The sequence below is a fragment of the Diplotaxodon limnothrissa genome, linkage group LG9 (genome assembly GCF_057381915.1).
Source record: "Diplotaxodon limnothrissa isolate DT_005_m linkage group LG9, D_limnothrissa_male_GT1.1, whole genome shotgun sequence".
NCBI classification, from domain to species: Eukaryota; Metazoa; Chordata; class Actinopteri; order Cichliformes; family Cichlidae; genus Diplotaxodon; species Diplotaxodon limnothrissa.
This window is the reverse complement of record NC_140604.1, coordinates 34,497,277-34,510,890: the sequence shown is the minus strand read 5'-3', so window position 1 is coordinate 34,510,890 and position 13,614 is coordinate 34,497,277.

The following is a 13,614-nucleotide window of genomic DNA, read 5'->3' as shown; positions in this document are numbered from 1 at the left end:
CGTCAACCAGATCCAGTTTTATTTTCGTAGTAATGAGATTTTGGTTCAATCGCTCCTCTCCACCTGATATTTCTGACAGTGCAATATCACATGCTCTATAGTTTCCTTTTCTCCACAGAAGGCACATTTCCCCGTATTATGTTTCCCAATCAAGAATAGTGTTGCATTCAACCCAGTATGACCAAATCTCAATCTCGATATGACCGCCTCCTCTCTCTTGCTCCTTCCAGTGGTCCTCGTTTCTCCTATACCCCCTTTGTATTGTATACAAACACCATCTTCTCTTTTCCTCCTCCCACTGCTGTTGCCATCTACTCCTTGTTTCTTGCCATATGATACTCTTTATTTCAGCTTGACCAAACCTAACAGCCAGATCAACTGTCCCGTGTTTTGTTGCTTCCTTTGCCGCTCTGTCTGCCATTTCATTCCCCTTTATTCCATAATTGGCTGGAATCCATAGAAACACAACTGTAAGTGTTTTCTGTGAAAAGTGTTTGCTGAATCTCTGCTAGAATATCTGCTCTCGCTTCTGAGTGACTACACTGTAAACTAAGCAATGATGCTCTTGAGTTTGAACAAATGATAGCTTTTAATGGCCTCATATCTTCCACCCACTGAACAGTCAACAGAATTGCAAGCAGTTCTCCAGTGAATACTGACAGTCTATCATTGATCCTTTTTCCTATTTTAACCATGAACTCCGGGACCACAACTGCTACACCAATTTGACTGGCTGAATTCGTTGTTGCATCTGTATATAATTGAACATAACCATAAAACTGGTCAATGTAAGCCTGCACAGTATAGGAGTTTAAAATAAATTCCCCATCCTTATTCTTCTTATCCAGTAGAGTGAAATCTACTATGGCTTCGGGAAGTATCCATGGATGTATTGCTGGTAACTAAACTCTTTCACAAACGTATAACTGATCCAGTTTAAATTCACTTGCTCTTGCACCCACAATCCACCCAAAGCTCTTTGATTTCCGCCTTTCTTTCTCCCAGCAAGGGTTGAGAACTGCTTGTGTTGGGTGATCCTGTCCATGGCCCTGAAGATTTGCCCAATAATTAAGCATAAGCTGTGTTCTTCTCAGTCCTAGTGGCTTTTCCCCCATTTCCACCTGCAAAGCTGCAGTAGGAGTTGTTTTAAAAGCACCTGTACAGAGTCTTAGCGCCTGATGTTGAACAATGTCTAACTTAACTAGAGTTGTGTCTTCAGCTGAATAGTATGCTACACATAATCTAACACAGATCTGACCAACCCCACACATGTGGCTCTCAAGGACTTCCTATCTGCTCCCCACTCCTTCCCAACCAAACACCTCAATATATTTGATACTTTTTTGCATTTATCCACCATTTTCTGAATATGAAAAGCCCATGTCAGCCTTTCATCCAACCACATTCCCAGAAACTCAAACTGCCTAACTCTTTCTAACTCTAAACCATACAACTTTATCTTAACTTCCTCACTAACCCCTTTTCCTTGTAAAGAACATTGTCTTAGTCTTATTCACTGAATATTTTAAACCCCACTTATACGACCACTCTTTAACTTTCCCAAGTGCTCCCTGCAGTTTCTTCACAATAAAGTCAACATTTTTCCCTCTCTTCCATATTGCCATCATGTGAAGCCTTCCTCATAAGTAGATGGCTTTTACCCTTTATATACCATCAGCAAAAAGCCAACACCCCAATCCACCCTCTATGTCATCAAACACATCATTTATCATTAAAGAAAACAACAAAGGGCTCACTATGCTCCATTGAAGTGTACTGTTTTCTACCAAAAACCATCCATCCATCCATCCATCTTCATCCGCTTTGTCCGGGGCCGGGTCGCGGGGGCAGCAGCCTAAGCAAAGAGGCCCAGACCTCCCTCTCCCCAGCCACCTCCTCCAGCTTGTCCGGGGGAATACCAAGGCGTTCCCAGGCCAGCCGAGAGATATAATCTCTCCAGCGTGTCCTGGGTCTGCCCCGGGGCCTCCTCCCAGTGGGACATGCCTGGAACACCTCACCCAGGAGGCGCCCAGGGGGCATCCTTGTCAGATGCCCGAACCACCTCAGCTGGCTCCTTTCGATGTGGAGCAGCAGCTGCTCTACTCTGAGCCCCTCCCGGATGGCCGAACTTCTCACCCTATCTCTAAGGGAGAGGCCAGCCACCCTTCGGAGGAAGCTCATTTCTGCCGCTTGTATCCACGATCTCGTTCTTTCGGTCACTACCCACAGCTCGTGGCCATAGGTGAGGGTAGGGACGTAGATCGACCGGTAAATTGAGAGCTTCGCTTTTACACTCAGCTCCCTCTTCACCACGACGGACCGGTGCAGCGTCCGCATTACTGCAGCTGCAGCCCCAATCCGTCTGTCCATCTCCGGCTCCCTTCTCCCATCACTGCTACCAAAAACCTTTCAGAATAAACCTCCCCAATCCTCACTTGAATTTGTCTTCCCTTTAAAAAATCCATTATCCCCCTAATACCAAATTTACAGATTTTAATTAGTATGTTTTCTCTCCACATCATATCACAGGCTTTCTCTATATCAAAAAACAACTACACTTTCTTTGTTTATTTGTGCTTTTCTAACTTCATGTTCCAAACACAATACTGGTCCATGGTATTCCTCCCTGTCCTAAACCCACTTTGATGTTCAGAGATAAATCCTCTAGTTTCTAAATAGTACGTTAATCTTTAATTTATCATACGCTTCATTACTTTACAAATATGCGATGTTAAAGCTATAGGTCTAAAATTTCCTGGATTTGTGTCATCCTTTCCTGGTTTCCGTATGGGTACCACCACAGCTTCCTTCCAGCTTTTCGGCAGCCTCCCACCCTCCCAAACCCTACCCTATCCTACAACTCTAACAAAAGCTCTTTACCTGACTGACTAAGATGGTTTAACATGATATAACACACCTGATCTTTTCCTGGTCCTGATATTTTTAATTTCTGGTGCACTCAATGCAGTTCTGACTTCGTAAAAAGAATATTCAATAGATCATCTGTATCTTCTACCATATCCAATAAATCTATATTCTCTGTGACTGTCAATTCTCTTCCTCTTCGCCCTACTTCACTAGCATTGCCTGAACTATGGATTTTGACAAATTATTTTGCCAACATGTTAACCTTTTCCTCATCTTTAATCGTTGCTACTTCTCCATGCCTCAGAATTGGATACCCATACTCCCTTTTTATGCCATTCATGCTTCTAATGACCAAACGCTGTGTATTTTAGTCTCCCTCCCAACTGAGTTACAAAAACCTCTCCAGAAATCCTTCTTTGCTTTTTTAACAGTTTGACTTACTTTAACTTATAACTTTCTGTATCCAACAAGATTCTGAAAATTGTGATTCCTCTTTAAAATCTTAAAAACCTCAAAGTTTAATCACTTCCAGACACTCCTTTGTCCACCAAGGTACAATCCTCTTTTCCCTTCCTTCTTCCTTATTGCCCTACGTGCCACCTCTAACACTGCCTTACAAATAGAATCCTATAAATCATCAACTTCAACATTCATATCGATCCTTTGCATTTCTTGATCACTAATTAATCCAAATGTATCCCAATTAGCATCACTGAAACACCACTTCTTGACACCTCTTATATCCTGTTTCTCAACACCCAGCTCTACCTCAATCAGAATAGGATAATAGTCACTCCCTACAGTAGTCTCTTTCAATATCTCCCATTAACAAATGCCTGCCACTGAGTCCGATACTAAAGTAAGATCAATGGCTGATTCGACCCCTGTTCTAACATTTACCCTAGTGCCCCCTATATCATTCAAACATGCATAATTCTTTACCTCCATCAATTCCTCAATCACCGCCCCATTCCAATCATTACTCTTACCCCACAACGTGCTGTGTGCATTAAAGTCCCCACACCAGATTACTCTTACCCCTTAAATATGCACCAGGTTCCTCCACTGCTAATAGTTTGTTAGCTGGATTATGAAAGTTTACCACTCTAATGCTGCCAGTTCCTCCCCATATATCAAGAATTATAAATTCGAACTGCCTTCCTGTAGCTACAACTCTATATTAGATCCCTTGTTTCACAAACGTTACACATCCTCCTCTATTACCCTCCTTCCTATTCCTCTGGACACTATCATCAGGGTTACGCCCCTTCATGCGTCACAAATGAACATAATATGATTGAACCTTGACACCACACCCATTGCTTGTGCAATATCTGGTCGTGTGGCCATGGCAGCATACAATAAACTTCCAACCATTGACTGATACATGCTTGGGTTTACAGGTTGACTGACGTCATCACTCTTTCTTAATTTGACATTTGTGTTAGCTGGAATTTCTACTGGATTTGCACTGTCCATTCCATACTTTTGTAGTATGTTTTCAGTAAACTGTCTCTGATGAAGCACAACATGGTTTTTGTCCTTGTCTTGGACCACTGAGATGCCCAGAATGTAGGATAGCTCAGCCATGTCCTTCATTTTGTAGTGTTTCCTCAGAGTGTCCTTTAAGTTCTTCGTGCTCTCTGTTGATTCGGTAATCAAAATCAGATCATCAACATACACAGCCAATATTTCCAACTCCTGACCTGTTCTAACAAACACACAATGATCTGAAGTACTCTGTGTAAAACCAATGCTTTTCATAAACTCTGTAAAAGCTTTGCTCCAGCAACGTGGAGACTGCTTCAGTCCATATATTGACTTGTTTAGTTTGCACACTAGATGTTCCTGCCCAGGTTTGATGTAACCCTCTGGCTGCTCATGTAGATTTCCTCTTCCAGGTGTCCATTCAAGAATGCAGTCACAACATCCATTTGAAGCACATTTAGATTGTTTTGCACAGCAAATGATAAAGTACGAATTGAACCAAATCGTACAACCGGAGAGAATGTTTCATCATAGTCTGCACCATAAATCTGTGAATAGCCTTTGGCATTAAGTCTGCACTTGAATCTTCCCACTTGTGCATCACTGTGATGCTTAACTTTAAAGATCCATTTTGATCCAACTGCTTTGCAATCCTTTGGTAGAGCCACTAAATCCCATGTGCCATTTTCCAGCAGTGACTCATATTCCAAATCAGCTGCTTCTTTCCACTCCTTTGCATTTGGACTTGACATAGCCTCTTCCAGTGTATTTGGTTCTGTGACACAACAGATGTTTGCATAATGGTCAACTGTAACTACGTCAGCAAACTCCTCAAATCCATATCTCTTTGGAGGTCTTCTGATCCGCTAATCTCCTTTTGTAGCCTCACTGGTGACAGTCTCCTCAGTATTGTTTGTCTTTCACCCGTGTGTAGTGTCACTTCATTCCCCAAACAGAGATCATTTTCACTTTCTTTGCAATTAAAATCTGTTTCATTGAAGACCACATCTTGTCAAATCAGTATTTTTCTTTTTTCCTCATCCCGCAGTCGGTAGCCTTTTGCATTCGTTGCATATCCCATGACGAACTTGCCTTTTTGTCCAGCTTCTTTCTCTCGGTGTTTGGAACATGTGCATAAGCAACACATCCAAATACTTTCATATGACTAATGTCTGTTTTTTTCCATACCATCTCTGATAGGGTGTTTCATTCTTTTAAGCAGATGTTGGGAGCCTATTCTGTATGTAAGCTGCAGTAGCAACAGCTTCTGCCCAGAATGTGTTTAGCAACTTTGCATGTGATGGCATACTTCTAGCTGATTCCACTAGAGTTCTGTTTTTTCTCTCTGCAACACAATTTTGCTGCAGTGTATGTGGCACAGTCACTTCATGGTGGATGCCTTGAGCTTTCAAATATACTTGAAACTCTTTAGATGTGTATTCCCCACCATTGTCAGTTCTGAGTAGGGATGGGTACCGGTATCCACATAATAGATACCGGTACCCATCAAGTATCTATTACCGGATGGGTACCGGCAACTTTTTCCATAATGGCACCGGTTCTGACATAAACATAAGATATTGGGCCGCTATTGTGTTGCTTTAAATGTGTATTTTTTGGTGGTTAAAAAAATGTTGTTTATTTCTTTAATAAATAATTTTGACCAGTAAACTCTCCTTGTTTAAACATGCACCATTGTGTGATCTTTCTTTGCTTGTGACTTCTTGATGTTGGTAAATACAATAATGTCTGTGAAGGTTCTCAGTCATCCAGGTCATCGTAGTCTAAGGAGCTTGGAAAGAAAAGGGTCTGGACTTCTTTAAGTTGCTTGAAGACGTTTCACCTCTCATCCGAGAAACTTCTTCAGTTCTAAGGTCAAATGGTGGAGAGTCCCAGATATAAACCTAGTGGGAGAAACCCCCCACAGAGGGACAAAAGGACCCCTGATGATCCTCTAATCGCCTGAGACAAGGTGTGAAACTGGGTGTGGGTCCCAATCAGCCAGAGTTTCGGGTGAGCTCATTGTGAAACCTGGCCCCACCTTATCATGAGAATTCCTGAGATCAGATGGCCCAGGATGTGAGTGGGCGTTAAGGCGTCTAGGGAGGGAACTCAAAACTGGATTATAGATGGCAGAGAGTTGGTGTCGTAAACCACCGCCTCTGGTCGCTCACAGTGGACATAGATGGCTTCTTTTACTCCTCTTTCAAACCATCTGTCCTCTCTGTCCAAAATGTGAACATTGGCATCCTCGAAAGAGTGTCCTTTATCCTTAAGATGCAGATGGACTGCTGAGTCTTGTCCTGTGCAGGTGGCTCTTCTGTATTGTGCCATGCGCTTGTGAAGTGGCTGTTTGGTCTCTCCAATGTAGAGGTCTGGGCATTCCTCGCTGCACTGTACAGCATACACCACATTGTTAAGTCTTTTTCGTGCTTTTCTTAGATGACACCCAACTTTTTCTATCCATGAAGCCAAAACACAACAAATAGTTAAACTGCAGGAATGTCTTAAAGACAAAGACTTTATCCCAATTCAAGGTCTGCAGCCTTAAATGCAGCGTTTTAAGGCCGATTACGTCACAGCGATGTGACAAAGATCGTCCCAATTAAAAGAGTCCTCCAATTGCCCCCTTCTTTTCCCAAGATTTGAAGGCTGGGTCCAGTGTAGCCTTCGTGGCCCAACATATCCCACAATTCCTTGTGCAGTGGTGGGTGCGGATAATTTTTTGGGAAAAAAACGGCGGCTCTCTGAAACAGATTGACTGAAGAGTAAACTTTTAAAAGTAAGTACTGGACATTATGTCACTTATTTATGTGCAAATCTTTAATAGCGAAGAACAATAAAACATTACTGTTGGCCACATGTCTGCAAAGTTATGTGATATTAGTGATGATAAAACTTTCAGCGTCAACTTGTTTTTAAAGCCTTTACTTTAGAATAGTTCAATAGTTAACCTTAATCTTACATTGAATGTGATGATTTTATGGATGACTAAACTCAGTAATATATGACCTTTCTTTTTCTGTTCTAAATTCAGGTCATACTGAGGTCACGCACGTGGCACTTTAAACAAAAAAAAAAAAAAAACATGCAGTAGAAATACTCCTGTTCATGACTTTAAGTAACAAACTGATACAGTGTCTCTTTTTAGCCGTTTAATGTCAAATGACCATTCCTTCTTTAAAATTCAAAGCTTTGTATAACCTTTCCATATCATTTTCCAGAAACTCTCCGCATTTAAATGACAATAAAACAGCAGTTACAACAAAAGATGCACATTTTGTAGTCCATCTTCACCTATTGTTTAGGAGAGACAATAGTAAGACTGTTCAAATTCGCAGCACCGCTCTTCTCTTCTACTGAGTCCTTAGCAATTCTCCTACCAGTGATGAACTTTTCGTCAAGGCCAGGAAAAAAGATTAATAGAAGGAAATAGGATGTACCTCACCTACTTGCGAAGCGCAGCTGCGTCACGTGACCGCAAAGTAACGAATCACAGCAGAGCAGGAAGAAGGGGCGGAGCAAAGCGTGTGTGCAGGGAAGAGGAGTCGCGCAGAGAGAGCTCCCTTTTCACGAAACGGGAGTAAAGTAGTGAACTTAGAGGAGAGAAACAAACTGAAATGTCGATCATAAACCACTACCAACGTCCTGATCGATATCTGCATCGATCTGCCCACCCTTGTCTCCTGGATCGTAGCTGAGATCAGCGTGAACCACGTGGGTCTCCGCTCCCTGATCTGTTTCCTGTGTTTGGAAAGAGTTGCAGCTTCATCGCGGAGTTTCTCTCGGTTTGTGGGCTCATCTAAAGGTAAGCACCGAGCTAACTTTACTGTGAGTTCAGTTCATGTTGAGTTTAGCTCCTGAATGAGGTCTTCTGCTGCTCTCCTCGGTGTCTGTTCACAGTTTATTGTGAACACGTTGAGAGAAGAGTGAGAGAGTGTTTGGAGAAAAACACCAACTAATCATTAGCTCAGCATGCTGGGAGAAGTTGGAGCAGAAAAGTCTTTTCATTGTCCCTGCAGCTGTTTTTCTGCCTGCACCAAACCTCTACAGCCTCGTTTCTATTTGAAGTGATAACAGGAAGTCAGAGCGATCTGCTGCAGTATCAGGGTCACAATAAACTTTATTGTCCAGCTGCTGTGGATGAACACATGAGAGGAAGTGAACTCCTACAAAGTCTCATTTTAATGAGTGTGGCTGCTGTAAAGTGATGCACAGGAAGATGTTAACAAAAACTAATGAAACAGATGAAAGTAAACAGTGTTCATATTTGAAAGCACAGAGAATAAAAATATATTGTGGTGGTTAATGTGCAGCTCTTTTTGATTTGGGAGAAGAAGAATGTTTTTAATCATGTTGTGGATTGAATGTTGGACTTTATTTAGTTTTGCATATCAACGGCAGAAGTTCTTTCCACTTGTCATTGATCAGATATTTTTACTCACTTGAATATTTGAAGGTTTAAAGCTTTTTTTTTTTCCACAGGTAAACCCGACTATAATTGCATTTGTTCATTCTACACAGCAAATCCAGCATGTCCAAATTAACACTGTCAGATTTGATTTCAACACTATTAAAGTGTCTATATGGGTCCACACCAGAGAGTGTTAATTTAACTCTTTTTGGAGAGTTTGTACGTTAACTCTGATTCAGTGTTAAACACCAAATCTGTCTGGAGTTGATAATTTAACACTTACTAATGCTAACTAGGTGTTAAGAGTTTATATATTAACTCTCAAAGACTATTTTAGTTTAACTACGTAAGAGTTATCTTCTAATTAACAGAGGTGGGACCAAGTCATTGTTTTGCAAGTCTCAAGTAAGTCTCAAGTCTTTATCCTCAAGTCTCAAGTCAAGTCTCAAGTAATGTCAGGCAAGTCAGAGTCGAGTCTCAAGTCACTGGTGTAAAAGTCCGAGTCAAGTCACAAGTCTGAAACTTTGAATTTCAAGTCCTTTCGAGTCTTTAAAAAAAAAACAAACGAAAAAATAATGTTGCAGTTATATGCTAAATGTAAATATTAGACCATGTAATTTTAAAATCTGTGTTTTTCTCAACACATGACAAAATAGTGAACTTAGAAAATATACACAAATTGTGAAATTGCACCTCTTTAAAATGCAGCTCAATTAAACCTAGCTCCAAGAATAATTTTCACCGACAGTTCTGAGATAAGCTGCATGTTATTCTTGGATGCGGTTGTAGGACCAGCTTTAAAATCGCATGACAAAAATATCATACACATTAAAAAAAACTGTATCACCAACGTAGCCTGGACAACATTTGCTAGTTAGATGAAGTCAGCTATCTCATCCTAGCATATTTATATGCATATTTATAATTACACGGTTCTTGGAGTGAGTGCATACACTCATGAAGTTTAGTAACTTCAGGTCACTGCAACAAGCCCAGGTACAGTTTACCGACGGATGGGTGCAGGACCTTGAAATGCACCGTGTAGAACGAAAGACCATCGTACGTATCATAAGTTTACCAGTCTCACAAATTGTCGTCATAAATACACATTCGTTAACCGTTTATTAATAGGACCTTTGAGCTCAACGGTAATTAATTAGTAGTGGAAATAATTTCTGGTACCCATCACAGAAATGTAGCAGTGACAACAATATTGTATGCTGTAATCGTACTGGACAATTAGTGATACAAAAAACCTGTTTTATCCTGTGAATAAAAGTATATGTTTTTGTCAATGTACCATAATAACAGAGGCGAAACGCAATATTGTGTCAGGACAATTCACTATTTATGCACAATAAACAAAGGAGCATAGCGCGACAATTTCTGTTCAGCGCCAGACTTGCTTGTAACCTATATCACCAATTATGTTGAGAAAAATGACGTATTAACTACTAAAAAACACTGACCTTCGTGTAAATGCTTGGAGCAGACTAACCTGTGAGCTGGAGTGTTCTGGGACGTTATATTTTATCTTTGAATGGCTGCAATCCAGGCCATCCGTCGCGTCTTTGTTACTTCGGAAACATGGCTTGAACAATTTCTCTTCAACGACGTAATCCGATAACAACCGATCTCTTTACCCGTCGGCTTCCCGTGGCTGTCATGCGACCGGCTATTGCAGTTAATAATACAACAGCTTCTTGACATTTTTGTGTTTCTTTTTATCGCTGTATAACTGATTTTAATTGAAAGCCTGCGTGCGCTAGTACCGCTTGCCACGAGTTCCCAGAATCCTTTGCGGTTCTACCCGTGAATGACGTCACATTTTCAATCTCTATATAATATGCATGTTAAATTTTATATTTGGGGTAAAATATCAAGTCTTTTCAAGTAAACCGGTTCAAGTCCAATTCAAGTCCCAAGTCATTGGTGTAAAAGTCCAAGTCAAGTCACAAGTCTTAGAACATTTTTTCAAGTCAAGTCTAAAGTCATAAAATTAATGACTCGAGTCTGACTCGAGTCCAAGTCATGTGACTCGAGTCCACACCTCTGCTAATTAATTCTAAAAAACGGGAATTTTACTGTTCTGAACTTCTAGAAATTTCTTTTGGAAATAAACATTTACTAAATAGATGCAATGGTTTTTAAAAAACTTTTATTCTGAACTGTGCACCACAATTTCAAAACATTTTCTGAAAGATGTAACAGTATACATGTTCTCACTTTCATTAGAATTTTGTTTGTCAAAAGGTCTGACATGGTAAATGCAAATAACAGCATCTCATCACTTATTTCTTCAATACAACATGCATGTCCTTCATTCATCCCTTTGTGGAACTTCAACGGACTTCTGCTCTCCCCCATATTCCATCTTCACAAGCATATCCTGTGTGGAGATAGAATAAAAATTAGTTGACACTAATTAATGGTACAAATAATCCGGTAATCAATTGCAGCACAGCAAAAAAAAGGAATCCTCTTTAAGCCATTACTTGTGTAAAGTATTTTCCCAAAAGACAAGGACACAGGCAACAGGTAATACTGAACTAAATGTAAAACCTCAACCTTTTTCATTTTTACCTAAACCGTGTGCACAAAACTCTAAATGCTAACCCCAGTCAGGACGTCAGCTACTGCTGTTTGCTCGATTTTAAATTTTTTTTTTTTTTTTTTATGGGAGATCATTTTCAGGCTTTAAGTAGCACCATTATACCAACATTTCACGTTCTACACATTGTTTTAGGTGTATTTGACCAAAAATCTGACTGAAAATTCACATGCAAGCTTTTTTTCAAGGCTGTGGTATTTGCCCGCAAACAATACCTTTCAGCTAGCTAAAACAGAATATTATGCTATCAGCGAGCAACATGGCTAATGCCTTTCACACAGCTTTGTCTCAACTCCAAAGAGCCACAGAAGTAAAAACTAATAATAATAATTGAAACAATCTTTGAAAAAATGACTTACCAAGCATGGCAAACAACTCAAATATGTAGAGCAAAATGTTCTGAAACGGCTTCACTTCAGCTTCGATTGGAGCCGTGCTGGGGGCGGAGTCTGTGAATTTACTCTGTTGGTGTCATAGCCCCTCTAGGAGTTCAGAGTTAAGAGGTCAAGAGTTAATGTTTCCATTGTAACACCTCCAGATTTGAAATAGAAACACTAATTTTTAACACTTGATTTTAACTACTATCATTTTACACCTCAGAGTTTAATTAAAAGAATGTGACTCTGCTTAGAGTAAAATTAACTCTACTTTTGCAAGAAGACTATTAACACCAAAACATTTAACACTTTTGAATTTGGTGTGTGTGAAATAAATGTTTAACAAAGAGTGAATTTATGTGTTTTATTCAGTTGTCTTTCTATAGTTGAAGTATATATATGTATATGTATGTATATATGTGTATATATGTATATGTATATGTGTATATATGTATATGTGTATGTGTATATATATATGTATATGTGTATATATATATGTATATGTGTATATATATATGTATATGTGTATATATATATGTATATGTATGTGTATATATATATGTGTATATGTGTATATATATATGTGTATATATGTATGTATATATGTGTATATATGTATGTATATATGTGTGTGTGTGTATGTGTGTGTATATATATATATATATATATATATATATATATTTTTGTGCTGCCAGACGCTCGTGGAGTGCAGTCAGCTTCTTCAGCCAGTAGGCGTGAACCATGTCGGGCCCTGGTGCTGTCCAACTCTTCATACTGGAGACCCTTTCTTGGATATCTGCCACTGTGATGGTTACTGGACCCTGTTCAGGGAGGTCGCTGTGGTCTGCCCTCAGATCCTCTAGCCACTGAGCATTGCCGTTATGGGTTGCATCCTTCTCCCATATGCTCTTCCAGTATTGCTCCGTCTCCAGCCTTGGTGGTGCTGTTCTCTTATTGTTCCCTTGCCACTGAGAGTACACCTTTGCTGGTTCTGTGGAGAACAGCTGGTTTATTCTCCTGCCTTCTATCTCTCTGGTGTACCTCCTCAAGCGGCTGGCCAAGGCTGTGAGTCTTTGCTTGGCAGTTTCCAAGGCCTCAGGTATGGACAACTTGCTGTATTTCTTAGGCACCTTATTTGTCGCACCTTTCTGCAACTCCGTTAGTTGGCAGCACAAATGAACCAGCTGCTAGTTAACGAAAGACACCCGGAATGGCTAACTGAAGGCCGGACGGTCCTGATCCCCAAGGACCCCAAGAAGGGACCGGTCCCCTCCAACTACCGACCAATAACCTGCCTCAGTACTACATGGAAGCTCCTGTCAGGCATCATATCGGCTAAGATGAACAGGCACATGGGTCAATACATGAGCGGGACACAGAAAGGAATTGGCAAGAATACCAGAGGTGCAAAACACCAGCTACTGGTAGACAGAACAATCAGCCGAGACTGCAAGACCAGACTGACCAACCTGTGCACTGCCTGGATTGATTACAAGAAGGCCTATGACTCAATGCCCCACAGCTGGATACTGGAATGCCTAGAATTGTACAAGATCAATGGGACCCTAAGAGCCTTCATCAGGAACTCAATGGGGATGTGGCGTACAACACTAGAGGCCAACTCCAAGCCCATAGCACAAGTTACCATCAAGTGCGGGATCTACCAAGGAGATGCTCTGTCCCCACTGCTGTTCTGCATAGGCCTGAACCCCCTCAGTGAGATCATTAACAAGACTGGCTACGGATACCGACTACGGAACGGAGCAGTTGTCAGCCACCTCCTGTACATGGATGACATCAAGCTGTATGCCAAGAGTGAACGAGACATCGATTCACTGATCCACACTACCAGGCTA